Genomic DNA, 24561 nt, shown 5'->3' with positions numbered 1-24561 from the left:
ATTTCGAAAGCACGCCCTAAAAGTGCAAGTAGATAAATAGGTATCGCTTCGGCGGGAAGGTAAGCGGCGTTTCTGTGTGCTGCTCTGGTTCGCCAGAAGTGGCTTAGTCATGCTGGCCACATGCCCCGGAAGCTGTACGCCGGCTCCCTCGGCCAGTAAAGCGAGATGAGCGCCGCAACCCCAGAGTTGGCCATGAATGGACCTAATGGCCAGGGGGCCCTTTACCTTTTACATAGAAGGAAGAAGCCCCATCACCTCAACTCAGAGAGCTTCATTTGGCCCTATCTCGAATCTGAGGCTCAGAATGTACTCAGAGAAATAGTGTTCTTAATTCTAAATAGATGCCTATTGTACCTAGCTCTGCTTGGCAAGTCTTGGGGTTCATATGAAAAACAAAGTAGATCTGACAAACATGCAGTAGACCCACCTCACACACTTCAAGGGGAGTGACAAATCCAGCAATATTTCCATCTCTAAAATGATAGCAGGGTTGAATTCTTCCTATGCTATACACAAATTAAGCATCATCAGTAGGGCTGTCAAACAGCTCATTAATTTCAGTTGATTAATAATCTGGCTTTTAACCAAATCAATTAAATTTCAGTAGGTTTGCAGATTGCCAATGCCACAGTAAGGATGCCTTATTGAAAAAATAAAGTGTGAGATAACTAACCATTCATTAAAATAAGTTGCTCACTCCTGGGAGGAAAGACCACCTTGATCATTTTCTTTCTTTTTTTAAATTTCCTGTTTGGTTACCATTATAGAACCAAAATAGTTTCAAAAAAATAAACAAACAATTCTCAGTTCTCCAATGAGCAGCTTCAGAAGGGATGGGGAAACGGTGGCGTTTCAGACATTGTTGGACTCCAACTCCCATCAAGCTCACTCTGCATGGCCAAGGTTCAAGGATGGGAGTGAAGTCTAGTAGCGGCTGGAGGACCAAAGGCTGCCCAATCATGAGCTAAAGTCTTAGTTGATTAATCTGCTGGTGAAAGTTTGCAGACCTAATCATCATTCCCATCCAGAGGTTTATTTCCCGTCAACCCCAAGCAAACAGCACAACCCGATTTACCTATTTCACTAACCACAGAGAATTTCCGAGTCAAGGCAAATGAAGCCAATAAATAGTAGGATGTTAAGAACACAATATGTTAGGGGAGGGAGAAGAGGAAGACGTGAATTGATACTGGAGAAAGAACTTGACAGAGACAACAGCAGACACCTGTCAGCTGTCACTCTTCAAAGCTTTCCCCATCAAAACATCCCTTCAGTTGTATTATCTGCAGCAGATCTCTTCTGGAAACGTGACCCATGAGTACAATAATTAATTACAAAGTGCCCTTTGTAGTTTGGTCACAAAAATATTTAAAAGCAGTTGGAGGAAGGGATGATAAAAAGCACAAGGCCTCTTAAAGCAAGTAAAGAATCAACTCCTTCTTCCAAAGATGTGGTGAACAAATGAGTCATTACATCATCATCATCATCATCACCACCACCACCACCATTCAGTAGGAGCTGGGTATTAAATATATTTTGATTTTTCTTAAAGCCTTCTTAAGAACCAGACAAATTTTTAATGGCAACACCCACAAATAAGCACAACTCATGTCCAGTGATTTCCTACACCAATATTCCTGCATGTATTCCTGCAATATTCCTGCATGTCTGCAAAACAAAGGAATTCTATGGTATGACGGGGGAGCAGCCAAATATGACCCTTTTCCTCTTTCTATTAAAAAAAATAAAATTACTATCAAACCCAAACTCAATTACACTTATATTATTTTCAGTCCCCAGTTTGTCCAAAGAGAGATAACAAATAGCACAGCATGAAGCCATAGAGGTAAAAATCAACAGTTGCTGAACTTCTTTTCCATACATACAATTATGTTGAGGTTAAAATAAGTATCATATGCACCCTTTTCTCCTCTCACCATTACCTCATTCATTAACCAACATTTTGGTAGGTTTCTGTTGTTGTTTCTTCCCAACTTTTTCTCCACTGAAAAGCTGTTTAGGGATAATGCAGTATTTCCTCTGCTTCAAATCCCTACACCTAGAGGACCACACTGCTATCTCAAAGGACAGCAAAAGAGCTGGACTAGAGAGCCACCAATGGTCTTTAGATTTCAGAGTCAAGTGACACAAAGCAAATTTTAGGCATGCATTTAAAAATGTCAAGTCTAAATGCAGTACACAAAGCCAACCAGCCTACCTCCAAGATCATGGTACCTAAGCCCACGGACGTCAACTTAAGCTCTGCATGTCGACATGCAAAGATAGAGAAGGTCCAACCTTTTAAAAAAATAAAAAATGGGACTATTGGAAGGCGAGGGTTTCCTAGGGAACTTAATGTATAATGGCAAATCTTGGTCGACTGCCGCTCAATGTGCAACAGAGTCTTTTAAAACTTGGTTAAATGCCAGCCAGAAAGGGATTGGCTCAATGGATCAACAATGACTGGGGTGGGGAGAAGAATATCATAGCCACGAACTATCAAAACCCCCCTTCCTTATTGAGACCTTAAGTTTTGCAAATTGTGGCCATGCAATGCTGTTCAATGGCTGCAACATATTTAATTGTTAATGTAAAAAGGTAAAGGTACCCCTGCCCGTACGGGCCAGTCGTGTCCGACTCTAGGGTTGTGCGCCCATCTCACTTAAGAGGCCGGGGGCCAGCGCTGTCCAGAGACACTTCCGGGTCACGTGGCCAGCGTGACGAAGCTGCTCTGGCGAGCCAGCACCAGCGCAGCACACAGAAACACCGTTTACCTTCCCGCTATAAAGCGGTATCTATTTATCTACTTGCACTTAAGGGTGCTTTCGAACTGCTAGGTAGGCAGGAGCTGGGACCGAAAGACGGGAGCTCACCCCGCCGCGGGGATTCAAATCGCCGACCATGCGATCGGCAAGCCCTAGGCACTGAGGTTTTACCCACAGCGCCACCCGCGTCCCTACAATCGTTAATGTACTATAATGTTAATTGTTAATGTACTAAGGTGCTATAAGCAGGGGCGGGCTTTGGTAATACAGCACCCTGAGTGAGGACAACATTCAGCACTCCCCCAAAATATTTCATACTTTCACAGTAATTCTTTTTTTCTTCGGCTCAAAGCCCTATGTGGGGGAACTGCCTGAACCACCCTAAATCTGGCGCTGATCTAAGAACAAGTAGATGATTCAGAGGCTAGCACTTACAATTCACTAGCAGGGGGAGAGGGCCCGGGGAGATGGCATACTGTTTAAATACCAAGCATGTTAACTCTTAGATAATACAGTGTATTTCATGTTCTTCATCCTTCCAACTAATTACTTAAGACATCCTGCTGCAGTCAAGATGGTAACAGTATATGCCCTCAGTCTTCATTAAATGCCACTACTTAATAACAGACTCCAAAAAAGGGCTTAGTTTCATTTACTCCAAGCTCCTGAACTTTAGAAAGTTGTTAATCAGACTCCTATGTAAATGGAATGACGATTAAAGGTTAAGTACAGGTTTCGGAAATTTCAGAAGTTGAAGACGTGTCACCCTTAAAAGGGAGGGAGGGGGGAAAGGGGGAAAGAACTATCAAGCTTTGACAGGAACTAAACATCTTAATTAAAATGCTCAGAAGTACAGTACTCATTTCTGCATGAAGTTCTATTTTCAAATGTCAAATTTAATCAGGCACTTGAGTAAAAATCCGCAATATTCCTGTGGCAGGGAGGAAGGGAAGAAAATGCCTTGGGATTCTCCCCTTCTCTGCTTATCCTTAAAAATCCTCTCTTCCAGGGAACGGAATGCCTTCTCAGACACCTTGACGCAACCCACGCTTCCTCTTCCCAGAATCCAATGCCATTAGAGCTCAGGAGTATTGCTAGCATCCTATTTTGCCAACGTGACAAAATATTCAATAAGAGAGGCCCCAGTACATTTGCTCCCTTTCAGAAACCTTGAGTGGCATGATTCAAAAGGATTTACGTTCTCTGGAGATTCCTCCTATATTTCTGTCAAGAGCCTATAAAAACATTTAAAAACAACAACACCCAAAACATCATTACCAGGGTGAGTCTAGAACTTCAGGGAGCACTGAATTAACAGCTGGAAGTTGGTGGGGGCCATGGGCATGCAGGGCGATGCAGCTGCCCCACGCCCAAATCAAGTAAATAAATAGAATAAATAAAAATACTTAACTAACGGCTTGGTTCTGCTCCCTCCCCCCCCCAACAAAAAGCCGGCCCCCGCTAACATAAATCCTGGGTACGCCCATGGTATGGGGTTGCTTTGGAAAAAGCAGAGAGCCAACCACCAGTAAGCCTCACTACTTGGTGTGGCTTCAAATTCCCGAGGGCCAAATAAAGAGATCTGGAGGGCCACATTCCAATACCGTGCCTGTGGTGTCCCACTGCTGTCCTATGGCTTAACCCGACTCTGCTTGTTTGGGTAAGGGTAAGGAAAGGTGCACCATTTTGCAGGTTTTCTGATGTATTGTCTTATGCCCTGTTGGAAGTCGGAACCCTATCAGCTCCTACGGAGATCTTGATGACATGAAAAAAGTCGGGGCACCCCAGAAGGTGCTACACAGCAAATAGTTGTGGGCTGCACAAGTCCTCCATGCCAAGCCACATAACTCAGGGCTTCAGGTAATGAGCACGGATGGGCATTTCTAGAAAAGCCTGGTCTGTGTCCCAGCAACAACTTTCCCAGAATGAGAGTCTAGGTCAGAGACATGAGCATAGCAAGACCAAGTGGAACACTACAGACCCCTTTGTGTCACCTTATTCCTGCTGAGCCAACTGCAATAACACTCTCCAGGAAGTGCAAAGGGAGTTGCTGCAGTGCAGCAGAGAGCAGGCTAGCAGTTCCTTCCTGCAGTCTTGCAGAGATGAAGGCACGGGAGTCCCAGGTTTGAAACTGCTGGTGCTTTAGCAAGGCAAAAAGCACAAAAACATAGAAGGCTCTTGCCCAGGGGTAGGCAACCTAAGGCCCATGGGCCAGATGCGGCCCAATCGCCTTCTCAATCTGGCCCACGGACGGTCCAGGAGTCAGCGTGTTTTTACATGAGTAGAATGTGTGCTTTTGTTTAAAATGCATCTCTGGGTTATTTCTGGGGCATAGAAATTCGTGCATTATTTTTTTTCAAAATAGAGTCTGGCCTACCATATGGTCTGAGGGACAGTAGACTGGCCCACGGCTGAAAAAGGTTGCTGACCGCTGCAGTCTTGCCTAGCCCACAGTTTGTTAGCACCTAACAAACAATGGCTAAACTGTGTCTAAACAGAAATATTTGGGAATAATAGTCTTTATATATCTGATAGTCTCAGATCAGGCCAGGCATATATTCAGAAAATTCTGAATAGCTAAAACATTGTGCATACAAATACTATTAACGCCACTGAGGAAACCTTGGATCAAAATGCATCCAGCAGGTTTTAATCTATTAAGGTCGCTCTCAAAATCCATAAAGGGCAGTGGTGAGGAATGTATTGCTGTCCAGATACTATTGGACTACAGTTCCCCCATCAGGCCTGACCATTGGCCATCCTCATGGCGGCTGATGCTATTGGGAGTCCAACAACACCTGGAAGACCACAATTTCCCTACTCCTGTTACAAAGGCTGGTTCTGGTGCCATAATGAGGCTCAAGGGAAAGCTGATGTTTTAAAAAAAGGAATTTGCAAAGTATAAGTGGCTGAGATGATAACCTATTTTACAGACAGAGGAAAGGGAGAAGAGAGAAAGTCAATTCTATATTGACATTAAGAAGAAACATAGAATTGTAGCTTGCAAAGGACCCCGGGAATCATTGAGTCCAACTCCCTGCAATGCAGGAATCTCAACTAGATCTACTAGCCAATATGCAAGATGGGTCGGGAATAGTAGGAAAGTAGCAACTGATGATGCAGCATTTAAGCAAATGCCTAAGGAAGTATAAAAGTGTAAAACAGTAAAGCTGATTCTAGTTATAGGCAGGCCACTAAAAATGGGTGTTGAATAGCCAGTACAATTCAGGAATGTCTTTAGATAGTATGCTCTTTCCTGGTGGGTTTTTGAATTTGAATTAAATGAGATATTCCAAACAAACCCAGAAACCACTTCTTTCCTACAGGTTAGAAATTGGAGTTGTATTAATTGTACAAATCTAAACCTGCGTAAATGAAAGCTGCTAGGGTCTAGGGAGTGCTACAACAAGGGTTCAAGTATTCTTTCTTTCTGTAGAAGATTTAAGACCTAGCTCTCAAGTGAATGATTCTCAAACTGGCTTGCAACAGGTTGCGATAATATCCAGCCTGCATACCCAAAGCTCATATATATACACGAAACCTAGCAACTTGTTCCCCTGGCTAGCAGATGGAACCAGACCCAGCTTCCCTTCAGTTTCACAGTCCCAAGAAATTAGTAGAATGATCTTTCTGTGAGGAAAAAACAGCTCCCAGCAGCAACTCCTTCAGATGATTGGATGACTGGACAGAGACACACTTGTCTCCCCTTTGCAATGATGTTTTCTATGGAAGGCAAAGCATTCAGGCTCCCTTGGTCCCCGGGCCACTGCCAAAAAACCAGAGTGCGCTTCCGTTCAAACAACTGCTCAAACTCTTGGAATGTCTTTGAGCCAGTCACCATCTCTCAACCTTGTTTACCTTGTTACAGGCTTGTTACAGGTATAAAATGGGGGGGGGGGGGAGGAGAGGTATGCTACCCTGCATCCCTCAGAAAAGTATAATTGTAAAAGTAATAAACATCACACACACACACACGCACACACACACGCACACACACACACACACACACACACACACGTTCAGACTTTAAAACTGAAGGTCCACAACAGTGCAAGCTTTCAGAAAACAGCCATTATATGGAATCACAAACTTGCACTGCTGATCAAGGGCACCCCCCTACCTCGAACCTCTCCTCCCCAAGCCCCAGTGAAATTAAATAGGTGTTGCGCAAAACCACAGCTGTTTTTAAGCCAGTTTTCTAGCACTCTGAATTGTGTTGCTAAGTCCCAGCCTGACTGAAAAGATGTCAACCATATTTCCAAGCCTTCTAGAAAGGCTGCAGGAAAGACCATTTCCTATCTCCTCCAAACACCAAACACACACTCACTTCCAATTCATCCTGGCCAGCAAAGCTTTTACTGGCTTTACTAGAGAAGTTTAAAAATGAATAGGTGAGAAACTAATACCAGAGGGGGGAGCTCACAGCAAAGAGAAGATTCTCAAAGAAGCTGTTAAAAGGAGGGAAATATCTACGGATGAAGTTGCAACAGAAACCATTTATTTCTTTTTTTGCCTTCTTTTTTTTAAAAAAGCCTTCATGCTCCACCCCACATTTCTTTTGTCATTTACACTCCGCTATGAAAAGCACAACACTGGGCGACCAAAATGCCACCGTTAAGCGGATTATAATGTTTCCAAACATGCTCCATTACAGCAGAAGTGTAAGTGCGTTTCTGCATCAGGGAGCCTTTTCCCCAGCCTTTCTTTCATCAACTTATCAAGTGAAGCTAAACAGCGCCGCTTGCATCTAATGATACTGGGCTTCCCATAATGGGATTAGGAAAAGCAGCATTGTCATTAGTTTCAAGGTACTGTGTGCAGCCTTGCCTACAGTCCTCGCTTTCTGCTTTTAAACAGGCATGCCATAAAAAGATAGACGGGCCAATCTGAAAGGAGCGGCTGAATTCCTGAGGTATATCTGTGTTGCTTTACTCAAAGAAGGGAACCACAAGCATTGGCAATAATGATAGTTTAAACAGACTGGGTGCACAGTTACTGCAGGTAACCTGAAGGCTGAAGTGTGGGACACTATCATGCAAATTCCCAGCTGTTTGTGTGTGCTTGAAAACTTCTGCCCATATCTGTGTGAGGCCCAGAGAGCTCCCACCTCTCGACCCAAACCTGGTGTCTTTCTGAAGTCAGTGACAATATCATTCAAAGGATCTTAACTACAGCTCCAGATCTCAGTTGGTGCTGACCTTTAAAGCCCTAAATGGCCTCGGCCCTGCATACTTGAAGGACTGTCTCCACCCGTATCGTTCAGCCCAGACACTGAGGTCCAGTACTGAGGGACTTCTGGTGGTTCCCTCATGGTGAAAAGAGAGGCTATAGGAAACCAGGCAAATGGCCTTTGCAATAGTGGTGCCCTCCCTGGGGAATGGCCTCTCATCAGATGTCAAGGATACAAAGAACTACACAACTTTTAAAGACATCTGAAGGCAGTTCTGTATAAGAAATCTTTTATGTTTACTGTTTTATAATGTTTTTATATATGCTGGAAGCTGCCCAGGGTGGCTGGGGCAACCCAGTCAAATGTGCAGGGTACAAATAAATAATAATAATAATAATAATAATAATAATAATAATAATAATAATAATAATAATTTTCTTCCTCTGGCACTGTGATAAAGAAAGAAGGTCAAGCTACATATTTATATTTACTAAACTTTTGTATTATTATTTCATGGATGTATTATGATTGCTAATTTAGTTTCCATCCCGCTTCCTAGCAATACCCTCAAAGCTGCTTTGAAAAGGCAAAAATCCCTTCTAGATTGAATTTTTTTTCCAAATTTCCTTAAAATAGAGTAGTGAAGTATTAAAATGGGCCTCCAAAGGCAGGGAGGTCCTGGGGTCGGACAGCACTGCCAAGAAGGGCCTAGTCTTTACTGCTGCCAGCTGGACTTTCAACAACTGCAGCCTCTTTATATGATATTGAGGCATTCGGTGAAACCAAGGTAGAAAGTGTTTCTCAAGGTAGCTAGTGTCCAAGTTGGGTTTAAAAGTAATAAGCAGCATTCTGAAATTGTTTCCCGAAAACAATGGGCAACCACTACCGCTCTTCAAGCACTGCTGTTAAGACCCTTACAATTCGTGGGCTAGGACTGGATTAAAATTTAATAAACGGTTATAATAACACAGCCAGCAGTAACTACCTGTAGTGGGCGATAATGGAACTGCCCGACTCTATTAAGCAAATGTTTTGGATCAAGTGCAACACCTGCTGCTCTGAACACAGCATCCCTGCTTTCATGTCCTGAACCTGGAAGGCATCAACCCTAGCTATTCAGCAGAACTTAATTATGCTGTCTTCACCTGCTCCCCACCACTTCCAGACTGAAACGAAGCATGCCTGGTATTGAGTTCTGCCAAAGACTGTAAGTTTATATTTACTGTGCTACAACCACTTGAATTCCACCGATATTCCATCCATATTGCCACCTCTGCTGGATTTTCTCACTTACTCTGACCCTACTGACCACAATATTCTCAAACTGCATTCTCTGCTCTTCTACTCACAAGCTTTTGTACTGCGGGGAGACGAGAAAAATCAAGGAAGAGAATAGTGACTTGATTATTAAACACAGAGAGGAGGGAAAGGCTAGCACACTTACAAGTAGCTGTATTCTTTTTACATTTACTGCTTTGCACCTCTATTCATTATTCCATCTAGCCAAAAAGAAACACAAGTACCGCTAAAATGGCTGAAAGCAGCAAAGCAGCATTAACGGAGCACAGACAAGAAGGCAAGTTGCACCACAGCAGCCAAATCTATTCAACCCAACTTCATTATTTTCCCACCAGCAAGTGTGAAGTTCAAATGGACGCTCTTGTGAAACTCACACAGCCTTAACACCAATTCATAGAGACAGGAGCAAGGCAGATGGCTCCAGAGCAGCTTTGCCAGCATCTATCCCACAACTGCCATTTAATTCCTGCGCCTCACAAAGAAACACTGCTTCATCTCAGCAGAGCCAAGCCAAGGGATTCAGTGACACGAGCCTGCCCTGGGACGAAAGGGGAAACATCAGAATGTTAGGCAGAAGGCCAGGAAGCCAAGGGAAAGTGATGTGCCAACAAGGCAAGCTAGAGACTCACCTGGGCCAGAAGGGTGATCAATTATGTAGATACTGTTCTAAATAATTCCAAAGAGGTAATGAAGCCCAAAATGGCTTGGGCCCAATACATCTCCTTCCCTGTGCCTTACCATGCTCATCAGTTAGCTGAAAGTTATCTCTTGCTAATGCATCGCAGCTGAAAACAATCTAGAGTTGGGGGTCAGCAGTTCACTGATGGTACTAAATTGTTCAGAGTTGTTAAAACCAAAAAAAGTAATCATGAAGAACTCCAAAAGGATCTTTCCAAGAAGGCAAGTGCAAATCCATGTAATTAAATGTCAAGTGATGCATGTCAAATACAACAGGATGGCTCACTTGGTTAGAGCGTGGTGCTGATAACGCCAAGGTTGCAGGTTCAATCCCCATATGGGACGGTTGCCTATTTCTGCATTGTAGGGGATTCAACTAGATGATCATCAGGGTCCCTTCCAACTCTACAATTCTATAATCTAAATACATATTGACCAGGAATGAGACAGTAAGAATTTGCCAAAATACACCCCTGATAATCTTCAGAAAATGCTGCTAATTATTCAGCAGGGCATTTGAGAGCTGAGACCATGATCATGTGAAATTTATTTTTAATTATTTTATCAGCTTTTCTGCTGCCATTTTCATTAGTGTTACAAGCCCAGGCACAATATAAGGCAGGCTAAAATGTTTAAAATAAATAAATGGTGCTCTAGAGTGTCATTATTACACTAATCAACCATTAGGACAATAAGATGTAACCTAGTGAAGTCACATGTTGTCATATGAATAGTTATACTTCTGCTGATGCCAAACACAGTTTGGACAAATAATTCTTCATAGCACGTTTGCATAATCCATGCTATTTGCATAATTAATCCCCGCTTGCTGTGGATATGCAGAAATGAGAATCCCTGTTGCAGACTTTTGGTTTGCTTCGATTTGCAACAAAACTCACATACCTCTCTACAGCCAACCTACTGCTCTGAGTAAAAACTCAGCATAGCATAATTGGGAATGTCCAAATGCAATGTCCATCAGCAATGGCTCAAGAATGTGCACTGGTTTGCAATACTTGCAATTCCTCTTCCTGCCCAGCATGGTCCACTCAATTAAAACTAAACAAAAAACCAAGGAGGATTTCTATGGTAGCTGGGAAACAAGAAGATTCCTTATATTAAATGTGTCCATCTAGCCAAGTACTGCCTACTCTGATTGGCAACATCTCTCCAGTATCCCATGGAGTCTCTTTCATCACCCACTAATGGTTCTTTAACTGGAGAGTTCAGTGATTGACCTGGGAAAACTTCCACAAGCAAAACAAGTTTTCTACCTGAGTGATTTTCCGTTCTCAATTTGCTAATTGCTTTATTCCAAGAACAGAGGGAAATGCCTCTGCCGTTCTTGATCAAAGCCTTAAGGGATTTGTGTATGCCACATTTCCAATGGAGTACAGAAAACCAGAACAGTGTGGTACTGCACTGGGAGAAGAATGTGTTGCAGCTTTCATTTTTTAAAAAAAGTTTCCAGCTGATATGGAAGGTAGGAGGGGGGTTATTGGCTGGTTTAGTTTCTGTTCTTGTTCTTATCTTGTATTTTTATGCTGCGAACCGCCCTGGGATCTATGGATGAAGGGCAGTATACAAATTTAATTAATTAATAACATGGTTGCAAAAGTATGCTTCAAAATCAATGAGAAATGCTTGCTTAATGCAGAGAGTTAGCTGAACAAGACTTCCAATAATTGGGGGTAGAGCTTCAGAGTCATGCCTAAACCCTTATCCTTCCTCATGACTAGCAAAATTAGGTATTTGCCAAATCCTGTACATAATAAAGCACCATCCATAAAGTAAGAATCATTATACAATTCTGCATAATTCATACAGGTCACAGAATTTCAAGGACAGACCATTGGTCCATCTAACCCATGAATGTCTGAAAAAAAATGGCTCTTCAACCCAACCCTTCCTACCTAATATCCTTTTCAGCTGGCAATTCCTGGGAGTGACCTGGAACCTTTTTGAATGCAAAGCAGATAATCTGAGTTACAGCCCTTCTCCACATAACCCAGCTGGGAAATCATGCCCTAAAATTTTCTCATGACTCCGACTGAAAACCAAAATGTTTTCATATGTAATATGTATATTTACCATTAAAACAACAGGCCACTGAAGGGTTACCTGTCTGTTTGTCTCATTTATGCTTAATTTATTTTATTCTTCTATTACTTTGGGGGCTGGGGGCGCGAGATACCTTTACAGACTGGATTCTAAGCACAGACAATGGTGATTAGAAGTGATGGAAAAATGAGTAGGTTGCAAACCTGTATTAACTTGTCTCTGTTTTATATAATTACTTGCAAGGTTTTTTAAAAGACATTTGCGACTCACAGGGGAGTCTATGAATTTATTGTCTTCCACCATCTAATAAGGCTGGCAGTCATGAGCATTCCCTATTTATTGATGTGACAGCAATTTATCTCCAGTGGATAAAATGCAGCTATTTCAACTTGTTAAACACACACACACAAGGTTTGGGCAAGCAGAGCCTTCAAGCTCCAAAAAAAGAATAAATTACTCAAAGGAAACAAAACAACCTTTATAACAGCAGCAGAGCGCTCAACACTCAGAGGCGGAACACTGTTACCTGGCAGATGTGAAACACACAACGCAGCAGGAGACGTAATGGCTCAAAACTCTCAGGAGGAGTCAGCATAGCTGAGTTGATGGACAAGGACGAGACACCTGGCCCAAAGTTGGTTGTTGGCATCGCAAGTTCCAATGCTAACTGTGCTCTCGGCTATTCACTTAGCATAGAGATCAATGGGAGGCTGGACTGGCTGTTGTAAATCAAAGTATGCCACCACAGAAATCTTCTCCTCTCCTAGGTATCCTCTCCAGATGCTGCTGGAAAACCATAACCATCATCCCTGACCACTGACTATGACAACTGGAGCTGTGGGGCATTGATGTTCAGCAAAACCTGGTGGGCATTAGGTTGGTTCACTGGCACCCCTGCTCTATTCATCTCTTGCCTCCATGGTGATCCCTCAGGTCAATGCTTTACTTGGTCCTTTTTCCATTAGTCAGTTCTTAGTTCCTTTGTACTAGGCAACCTACAGTTTTTAAGTTTATCTTCACCCACTTTTCTTGCCAACACACACAATCTAAAAATCGAAGGAATGCCCTGCTGGGCCACTCTATGAATCCATCTATTCTCATGTTAACCTGTGCTCACTACATACCTCTGGGAGGCCCACCAAGAGAGAATGAAGCCAATAGTTTTCAACAGATAACTATTCAACAATAGTTTACAACAGGGTTTGGCAACCTAAGGCCCATGGGCCACAAGCGGCCCACCGGGGTCATTTTACCGGCCCACGAGCTTCCCCCAAATCGAACCGCCCGCTCGGTGAGTCCCTGCATGCTGGGCTAAACTGGCATGGCGCGGGGACTCACTTTCGTGGTGCCGGAAATCATGTCCATGTAGACGCAGATGCCAGAAATCGCAGGTGCGGGCGCTCACACGCACCTGCAATCTGGCCCACAGAGAGGGCTCCGCGGCAGTGAACCGGCCCAGGCAAGGTAAGCCTTGCCGACCCCTGATTTACAGCACCTGTGATTCCTAGATATACTGCATCTGAATCTGTAGGATCTATATCAAAACTGTATGGCCCTAGCCTTTCCATACAGTAGCAGCTGCAAAATTTGTTAACACGTCAAATTCCTTCATCAGTAATCAAAATGTCCATGAACATTCTATAGGATATCCCAACAGCACAGCCTAAGGACTAAATGCAGAAGTTATTGTCCCAGGCAGCAATCAGGTTTTTTAAAAAAAAAAAAAATTAACCCTATTTCAAGAAATAAGAGTCCACCCAAGCGACATTATTTTCAATTGCTTGACAAGCAGCAGCATTTTTGCCTGAGAAAAAGAAAACGGACACATTTTCAGTCTTAGCTATTCCTCAAACAAATCACTGTCAGCATGAACCATCATTTTTTGAATGCTTCTCTATTCTCTATTCATTTCCATTAAAGCTCGAAGCACTTCACTCCACCGCCCATCCTATCAATCATAAGTTAAGAAATTTCCGGTGTTTGTGTGATGCATTCTAAATGCATCAAACATGAAGCAAAATTATTTACAGAACAAAATGTGGTTTGGCAGCATTCTGCTAAAATGAAGATGGTCAGCAAGCTGGTAGGGTGCATGTATCTTCAAATCTTCCCTCTTCTGAATTTTCACTGTCTTCCATTCCTGGACTTCCAAAGGACTTGGCAAAGGAGAGTGGGAATCGCCATTCTCACAAACTGTTCAGCTACTTTCTTCTACATCCTGTAAGGAAGGAGCTGGGGAGGGAAACCATCACATATTTCCTTATTCCACTCCTTCAAAAGAGCTGTGGACAGTGCACATGGTTCCAACTTCCTTTTATCCTCACAACAACATTAGGGCTGAGAGACCATGAGAGGCTGAAGGGCATTCTGTAAGCTTTGGGGAATACCAGGATTCTAATTCCCACAGTTTAAGTCAATCATTGTAACTACACTGGTACCTCGGGTTAAGTACTTAATTCGTTCCGGAGGTCCGTTCTTAACCTGAAACTGTTCTTAACCTGAAGCACCACTTTAGCTAATGGGGCCTCCTGCTGCTGCTGCGCTGCTCAAGCACAATTTCTGTTCTCATCCTGAAGCAAAGTTCTTAACCCGAGGTACTATTTTTGGGTTAGCGGAGTCTGTAACCTGAAGCGTATGTAACCCAAGGTCCCACTGTACTACATCACAGTCTAGCACAGAACTCTCTTCTTCTGAGTGTTAATAGCTCGGCTTGCATCTCTGCCGCTGTCTCTCTCTGAGAGGCAGAGGATGGGAAGCACAGAGACAGGTCACCTGATTGCCCCCAAGTAAGGGCACCGGTGCAATGAAGGCAAAAAAAGACCCTTGCGTCTTTGAATACTTCAGTCATCTGTGCCCGCCAACATGGATCCACAAGAGGGCACACCCTGGCATACTAGTTTTTCCACAGGCAGGGAGATTTATCATCTGGGAAAGTAGAAAACATGTGACATCGCCATACACCTTCTCAAGTGATTTGATCACAGGAAACCTAAGTATGGCATTTCTGGGAGTATGGCTTTGCTCTGTTCCCCTGCCTCTTCTATGCCCATTGACACTGGCTCCTGCCTCTCTCCCTGATACACAGCAGCTCCACTTGATGTCATTGAGCAGTGTCAAAAAGAGGCAGCCCCCGCCAGGGCTGTGGTTCCTGCTTCCACTATGTGGAATATATGATTGCCTTGGGGCACTAGCTCAGGTGTGGGCAAGCTTACCCTAAAATATATTGAAGTATGCATTGACTAGGATGGCAGCCAACCTACAGGAAAAAAAGAAATGATTGTGCCAAGAAATGATGGATTTGGTCTAGATGAAGTTCATTTCCACTTGCAATTCTTCATCCCTTCCTGTAAAGCCTTTTATTGCTTTTTGCTCAGCCATCCCACACTTATGTTAACCCTTGGCCATCCACCGCCAGAAGCACATTGCTTCCTAATTAATTTATTCCCCATTGACTGAAATTAAAAATCATTTGCAAAATAGTTAATTCCCCCTCCTCAAAAAAAAGAAAAAAACTTTGATAATAAGCGAATGCACATTTAATTCTCACTCAGGCAGAAAGGCTCTACCTCTTCCCCACCTCCACTGTCTGTAACGCAATTCAGAGCACCTTAGATTTTATTTAATTTTATTATTTATTCAATTTCTATGCCGCCCTTCATCCTAGGATCACAGGACTGTTTACAATATAAAAAAACAAACATATATAACATAGTAAGAAAAACAATACCCCTCACACACAAACAAAGTTTAAAAAGCCACAGATGATTTCATTACCCAAAGGCCTGGGAGGAGGAGAATGTTCTGGCATCTTCTGTTTCCTTTCTCATCATCATCAAATTCTAATGTGTTATCTATGGGTAAAGGTAAAGGTAAAGGTAAAGGGACCTCTGACCATGAGGTCCAGTCGTGGCTGACTCTGGGGTTGCGGCTCTCATCTCGCTTTAATGGCCGAGGGAGCCAGCGTACAGCTTCCGGGTCATGTGGCCAGCATGACTAAGCCGCTTCTGGCAAATCAGAGCAGCGCACAGAAACGCCATTTACCTTCCTGCCGGAGGTTTATCTACTTGCACTTTGACGTGCTTTTGAACTGCTAGGTTGGCAGGAGCAGGGACCGAGCAACGGGAGCTCACTCCGTCGTGGGGATTCAAACCGCTGACCTTCTGATTGGCAAGTCCTAGGCTCTGTGGTTTAACCCACAGCGCCACCCGCGTCCCTATCTATGGGTAGAATGACACAATTACGAGCAGTAAAACTTATTTAGGGTCCTGGGGTCCTCCATTTGTGTGTCATAGTCCCCCGTTTTTGCCAGCAGCAGCCAATGGTGGGATGACAAAAGGACAGAGGCAATATTGTCCTACAAATCACCTCTTAAGCACACAAATGTTGTTTTCTGCAGCAGCCCCAGATTCCAAGTGATGTGTTATTCCACCCTTTAAATATATATATATGTTTGCAAAGACCCACACTACGTTTGGGTTTCTCCATTTCTATTATTCATATTCTACTCTGTTCAACAGAATATGTTTGAGATATATTTGCAGGAGGGAATTCATTGTTCATGTTAAAGTCTTTTGTTAAACTTGTCTTATTTCCTTTTCTTTCTTTCTTTTTTAAAGGCAGTCAAAGGAGGATTTTTCCTACTGCTCCCTGAACGTGTCAGGTCAGCCTGTCATCTTATCTCCAGTTTTATTAGAAGGAACGTGTCTTCTGTCTTCTTTAATTGCTACTTACATTCCAGTGCACAATCTTGGCAAAATACTCATTTCAGTCATTTTACTTCAGCTTATGATATGCTCAAAGTCAGTCTCTTTTTTAAAAAGAGAGAGAGAGAGAGAGAGAGAGAGAGAGAGAGAGAGAGAGAGAAGTTGGGGGGGGAGCACTTTTTGAAATGTGTCAAACTAGCTCAGCGCAGTCGGAAGGAGACCCAATAACCTCAGTGTTCTGAAAATGTTTTATTTGCAGAGAGAACAGTGTTCTTTTACAACTTATCATTAATAGCAATGTTTTTTTAACAAAGAACAGAGTGCTTGACTGATGAACACTTAATATTCCACAGCCAAAGGTGCAAGCCACTCCTACCTACAGGGATGGGTGGAGACGAAGCAAAGACCAGTGTGGTCTCTCTGTCTACGGCAGGAAAGCAAGAGTTTGGCAGTTTTGAAGAAAACAGAAGCCTGATATGCTGCATGTTGTTGTTTTTGAAGAACTGGTTCTACTTTGAAAAACTTGCAATATATCTCTCTGGTTTGCTGACTTACTTCCCTCCCCAATTTGTAGGCATTTAAAAAACAAACAAAACCCCCCATGGTATAACAGAAATATAATGGGCTCAATCCAGTCAACACTGGGCTCTTTTGGGTCCCACTTAATTCAATGAGACAATTGCAACTGTGTGCATAATTCTTACGTTGAAAGCCATTGTACTTAAGAATTGCATGGGCTGAATTTGGACTGAAGATTGTGCCCCTTGTGCCTCTGGTAATGACCCTGGGAAAAGCTGCCCTTGAAATGTCCCACTATTTGGGGAAGCAGGAAAAATGAATCAGCAGGACCCTTTTGGGCATAGTGATCCTAGCTGACTAAACCATAGCTGAGTAAGCTGAGAACATGTGTGGCGCCCTTGCCCCTTCCCTTGTCTCCCCAGACTGGCTTTGGAGCTGAAATCCTGGTCTGCTTGAACTAGGGTGCTCCATTAAATACGAAGGCGGGAACTCTGGTTTAATATTTATTTCCTAACCAGGAACTTATATACAGTGGTACCTCGGGTTACATACGCTTCAGGTTACAGACACTTCAGGTTACAGACTCCGCTAACCCAGAAATTGTGCTTCAGATTAAGAACTTTGCTTCAGGTTGAGAACAGAAATTGTGCTCCGGCGGCGTGGCGGCAGCAGGAGGCCCCATTAGCTAAAGTGGTGCTTCAGGTTAAGAACAGTTTCAGGTTAAGTACAGACCTCTGGAACGAATTAAGTACTTAACCCGAGGTACCACTGTATTTGGCTTTAGGCCAGGCCAAGATGAGATGAAACAATTTAAGGTGCAACTTTGTAAAAATCAGGTACAGTATTTAACATTTATGTTAAAAAGTATAAAGAGACTGTGCAGAGCACTTTCCTTCAGCACCAAGAAACTAAATCCAGCCTCTACATATCTCAGATAAGGGATCTTCCAGGTCAGAGGCTCTGATTTCCAGGCAGGTTTGAGCCTTGGTGCCAAATATTTTTCATCACGAACAACCACAGGGAAGGAGTTCTTGAAAAGGAAATAGATTACGTGGACCAAGCCAGTTCTAATCACTATTTTCCTGTGCTGCCTGCATGAGGGATATTCGAACAACACTCTTGCACTTGAGATTTTAAAAACATTCCACCTCTCAGTTTGTCTTGATTGGTAGGGCTTACATCTACCACACACTCAATCAGATATGAATCTACATTTGTATAAAAATTACCCTTTTGCACTGACCTGGTGCGGATAATTGTGCACAGCCCCACTATACAAACGATGAAAACAATCAGTGAGATTGGCTGGGTCGTTGCTTGTGCTGCCATCATATAAAAAATAATTTGCACAAATTATTTTTTGCCTCAAATTGACGCTTTCCTTGTAAAGTCAATCCTCCACGCTGTGCCAAGAGCTGACACTTGGCAGGTGGTAAATATTTGATATTGCTACATGCAAAAAATAAAAATAAATCTTATAATGCCAGCAATCAACATAAAGAGCAGCATAATCAGACCTTCCTATCTGCATCTGGGGGGGTGCAGTCATTAAATAAAAGTCCTGAAAGAGAACAAGGTATGTTGGAAACATCTAACCCATGTACAGAGTTCACACATCAATCAACATCTACAAAATCAAGCCCAGACTGGTAGAGAGATACACAAATGTGCATACTTAACACCACACCTGTTCACAGAACCAAGATAATGGTTGCCTGCTGGTTCGTTCAGATTAAATACCTGCATTTCTCGTGACTATTCAAATTAAACACGGGCATTACTTCCATTCAATGCTGAATAAACGTGTTCTACAAGTTGAAATAAAAAGCACCACAAATGCACTCTTAGCATCTGTTGCTGAATGAAGCCTGCTAGTCCACAGCACACTTATTCAGACTGGGGATGTCAGAGAGCACAATACACACTAGCTCTTTACATTTCCCCTGCAAAAGAAAGCCACAAGAATGTGTTTCACTTAAAGAATTCTTTCAACAAACCAGCCCAGATCATCAGGAAAGCTTCTATTCTCATTTGGAGAACTAAGCCACAAAATGACAAATAGTCAAAGGACATCCTTTTCTTACATAAAAGTAAATGTTAAAAAAGAACATCAACGGTGCATGAAACTGAGAGTTCATCTGTATTGTAAGTAGTGTATATTATTACTGGTGCTTAAAAACCAGCCTATTTTGTTAACCCTCAAGAAGCAGGGGAAACCCTGAGAACTGGGATTCAACACCTCTCCAAGAATGCAACTGGTGGCTTTGGCCAACCAGTAATGCTACAGATAAGCAAAAGCCTCCTCTTCTGCTTAGACTGAAGGGGTCAGCAAACTTTTTCAGCAGAGGGCCGGTCACTGTCCCTCAGACCTTGTGGGGGGCCGGACTATATTTTGAAAAAAAATAATGAACAAATTCCTATGCCCCTCAAATAACCCAGAGATGCATTTTAAATAAAAGGACTCATGTAAAAACATGCTGATTCCCAGACCATCTGCTGGCCAGAATTGAGAAGGCGATTGGGCCAGATCCGGCCCCCGGGCCTTAGTTTGCCTACCCATGGCTTTGAGCAGTCTCTTGATGCAAGGAGGACCCTGAGCCTTGACAAACAGGAAAATTGTGTGACTTGCAGACATAGGGTGGGAATATCATATTATTGCTCTCTGGATATATATTTTTTAAAAAAACCACTTTGACACCCAGCAGTACCTCTCCAGTGCCCAAATGTTAGGGACTCCACCACTTCTGCAAGTTTTTGTTAACATATTTTTTAAAGGCATACATACACATATAACTGATTAGGCAATGATACAATCGACCCATATTTACAGATATTGAAATCACTTGCTAAGAATGTAACTTATCATAGTTGAATATCTAAATACAACTGATCGCACATCTCCAAGGTACATATTGGTGGCAGCCTATCATGTTTAGTACAGAACACGACACATCAGTTTTGCTCATAGACTGTTTTATCCTGAAATGAATTATTATCTGATACAAGTTAGAATGGCACTGATAAGCAACAGCCAGCACATCTTGTGCTTATCTGTACCAGTTTTTACCTTTGCCTAGGCTGTAAGGTTTCCAACTCCTACAACATTCAAAATATTTTGAAATTAAGCCTTCTAAGCATATTCTTGAGATGCTTAAATAGCCCAAGGTTCTCTGCCTGGTGAAAGTTTGCAGTTCCTTACTTACACTTTAGTACAGTGGTACCTCAGGTTAAGTACTTAATTTGTTCCGGAGGTCTGTACTTAACCTGAAACTGTTCTTAACCTGAAGACCACTTTAGCTAATGGGGCCTCCTGCTGCTGCTGCGCCGCTGGAGCACGATTTCTGTTCTCATCCTGAAGCAAAGTTCTTAACCTGAAGCACTATTTCTGGGTTAGCGGAGTCTGTAACCTGAAGCGTATGTAACCTGAAGCATATGTAACCCGGGGTACCACTGTAATCTTTTAGAACCAAGCAAAACCCATTTTTTCAGTATTGTACCGTCAGGCTCCTTAAATTCCATGTCTAGCTAAAACTGAGAAGAGCATTCTTTGTATCTTGTTGTGAGATGCAAGTGTTGTTGACCTGGGAACAATGAACATAGTATTCAGTAAATATGTAACAGGACAATTGCCAAGACAAAATAAAGTAGTTCTTCACACAGCACATAGTAAACAATGAAATTCGCTACCACAAGAGGAAGTAATGGCTACCGACTTGAGCAGCTTTGAAAGAGGATTAGCTAAATTCATGGAGGATTGGGCTATCAGGGGCTCCTAGCCATGATGGATATGCTTTGCTTTCGTTGTCAGTGTAAGCCTCTGAATACCAGTTGCTCGGAATCACAAGTATGGACAGTTGGGTTGCACACAGGTTCTGCTTGCTGGCTTCCCATAGGCATCTGGTTGGACACTGAGAGAACTGGATGCTGGACTAGATGGGTCACTGGCCTGACCCAGCAAGAGCTTATGTTCTTAAACACTGTTCTCCACTGAACTCTGTTAAATAGCAATGAAGCTCTGCTTGCAAGCACCAACAAATTCTGCGGCGCTTACAGTGATCCGTGTGTGCCTGTGTGTTAAATTTATGGAGTGCTCTAGGATGAGAAATAGAAATTCAAGGGATTATTAATGTGTCAAGGATGTGACGCATCAGGAGTAAATAGATCATCGTGTAATCTAAAGGACATGATGAATACCCAATTGGAGGACCAAATTCCATAGCTTCAGTTAATACGTATGAATCTATCGGCCAGATCTTTAAGGGGGTTGTTAATTACACTGTCAGTGGAAAAGCCCCAACACAAAGGATAGAGAAAATGTTCAACGAGACCTCCAACCTGTAACCAATGGCCTTCATTGTTGTTTTTCAAGAGCGTGAATAGAAAAATGCAATCCTACTGTTTTCTATATAAACAGTCCAATATTGCCAGAAGCAAAACAACAGCTTTGGGATACAACCTGTGCATATGATGGTATTTTCCCCTCCTGTTGACCATGCACACAGGCGCAAGCAATGTCTCCTGCATTTGCTCCACTGAAATAAAATTAGAGAATTGCAAGAGCACCAACCCTGTTTCTTCCTCAACTCATTCATTGCATCAGTTTGTGTGGGAGACATTCCCAGTATGTTCCCACTACTTTCCAAAGCTAATTATGGTAAGTAAGTACTCTGAGTTACTCTTTTAAAGACTAGGTGACCCTTGTGGACTAGATGCCCCTTGGGGTCCCTTCCAACTCTTCTAAGAGTCTATGATTCTATGATATACATAATTCAGGGTAAAGGTGCTTAGTTATGGAAATGATTCATTCCATCACTAATTATGCACTACTTTGCATGGATAATGCTTCACTTTGTTTGCTTCAGAGGCGCTTGAGGCTTACAGAGGAAGCAAATATCATCTAATGAAGGCAGATAAAGGTCAGGCAAGGCAGGCAAGGTCAGATCAAGCAAGGAAAGTCTGAACGCAAGCAAAGTCAACTCAAAGCCAAAAGTCAAAAAAGTGAAAGGTGGACAAAGCCAAGCCAAAACTCTCTTAAACAGAGTGCAGACAAGAAAATGACTTTCAACAACTCCAAGTGGACCTTGATAGCTTAAGTCCTTGCCTCTTAAGACAGATGTAGGAAGATGCTGTCTCTGCAAGGAGCGCGAGCCAATTGAAACATTATGTAAACTAACCAACATGAACTAGAAATTGGGTGGTTCCACCTTCTGAGAAGCTATCTAGGTTGTTAAAGGCTCATCACCTGAATTTGCAGTCTTTGACTTTTATGAGGCTGGAGAAATAAAAATATTGCAGGGGACTCATCCTTGAAATCTGATAGTGGTTATAGAGCCGTGTCTGCAGTAAGATGTCCCCAATTAAGATATTGATGGCTCTACCAATAAAAAATCAACCTGAGCCCTGTTCTCATCAATCGTACACCATAATGAGTCATGATACATTTAGGATACCATGCTCCATTTTGAGCATTTTGTGGTAGGCATCTCTAGTAGTAGCTCCCTGCCAGAGGTGGTCCAGTGGTACCTCGGGTTAAGTACTTAATTCGTTCCGGAGGTCCGTACTTAACCTGAAACTGTTCTTAACCTGAAGCACCACTTTAGCTAATGGGGCCTCCTGCTGCTGCCATGCCGCCGGAGCACGATTTCTACTCTCATCCTGAAGCAAAGTTCTTAACCCGAGGTACCATTTCTGGGTTAGCAGAGTCTGTAACCTGAAGCGTATGTAAGCTGAGGTACCACTGTAATGCCAATTGGCTCTCTGCTATTTGTTAGAACCAACACTGAAGCTGGCCAGAAAAGGGTTCGATCTCATCCCATAAAACAGGAAGTTACCAATCTGTAGCAGACTTAGAAAAACGGTTAATTCTGGCCTCCTTGTTATGTGTCCAGGACACTGTAACCTTCCTTGTAACTGTGCATTACCACAGGCAAAATCTGAACAACACTGGTATAAATAACGTCTGTGGCTTCAATATGGCCATTACTGAGATGGCTGAGTTAGCTAGTTGTACTGGTCAGTCCAGAAAGCTCCAAGGGGGCCTATGGATGGAACATCACATTTGACATTACACATACCTTTTCAAGAACCCAGAGCACCACTTGTGTGACCTTAGAGATAAGTCTCCTAATCTGCTCAGAATCTTGGCCACGTGCAGGTGCCTTTGCTCCAGCATGCGATGTTAGGATTTTCATTCAAATGACTTCACAAGGAACATCAATATGTGTTTAAATTGACTGTAAGAAATCGTTATCCTTTTTCACTGCCACTGGAGCACACAGAATAAATTTAATCTGCTATTGCAGGGCCACAGATTGTATCTGGAGTGTACAGCAAAAACTCTCCCAACAAGTGTAAGCAATTTGCAATTGAATGCATAGCTTAGATTTACAGTACATGCCTCATCCAAGCAGGGCTGCTTCTTTTGCCAATCAGTGCATTCCTATAACATGTTATTAACCTACAAGGTGACATCCTATTCAACAGGACCTAATATTTGTCCCAAAACAGCTTTGAGGAGCTGTTTCAAGAGCCACACTTTATCCTGGCAACCCCTGTGTAAAGAAGACTCATTCTGAAGATCATTCTACAGAGATTTGGTTAAAATGCTGACAGACTTATGTGGATAAAACTATGCTAAGGATTTTCACCTCCTTGAATCAGAAGATATGACTGCAAAGGCAACTTGGAGTAATTCATCCAGGATACACTTTATCAAAGATGGCAAGAAAGAAGGTTCAATTGATATACCTGATTTTCTATTTCCAAAGTGAAACCCACACATTAACTACTACATTGGATAGCCCAGCCAGTAGTAGAGGATGAGACTCTTAATCTAAGGAGTGTAGGTTCGAGACCCACACAGGGCAAATGATTCCTGCATTGTAGGAGGTTGGACTAGATGATCCACGTGGTCCCTTCCAACTCTACAATTCTATGATTCTATTTAAGTGCCTCAATAAAGTAATACGTCTGAAATCATTCCTTATAGATCTGGGGGGGGGGGGAGAGACTGATGTTGCTCAATTAATGCTGGAATCCTACAAACACATGGACACTGAAGTTTAATTACTCTTTGCTACAATATTTTTCCATGGAATATTTCATTTCTAAAAGTGAATTGTTTCATAAAAATTACCGCAATCAGTAACATGCTGAAACATCTCTATGGCCCCAAACCTGATGCCAAGTGGTAGTGGTAGTAGGGAAGGACTTTGTGGGTCAAACTGGAAGCCAGGCTAAGCCTAATTTCATCCGCAATCTAACAGCTCCCAGCTCCTAGTTTAAGGCATTTTAAAGTACTGTATTCCCAAAAAATAAATTTCCAGATAAAGCTTTGGTTGAAATAGCAATTAAACCACTTTAAGTG

General features: G+C 42.6%; 1 protein-coding gene across 2 annotated transcripts in view; it reads right to left on the bottom strand.

The window, feature by feature from the left end:
• EXOC4 (exocyst complex component 4) overlaps positions 1 to 24561 on the bottom strand; it is a 343578-nt gene that overhangs the window by 244950 nt on the left and 74067 nt on the right. The gene's annotated exons all lie outside the window — the stretch shown is intronic.

The sequence above is a fragment of the Podarcis muralis genome, chromosome 10, assembly GCF_964188315.1.
Source record: "Podarcis muralis chromosome 10, rPodMur119.hap1.1, whole genome shotgun sequence".
Taxonomy (NCBI): domain Eukaryota; kingdom Metazoa; phylum Chordata; class Lepidosauria; order Squamata; family Lacertidae; genus Podarcis; species Podarcis muralis.
This window is presented reverse-complemented; position numbering and strand designations above follow the sequence as displayed.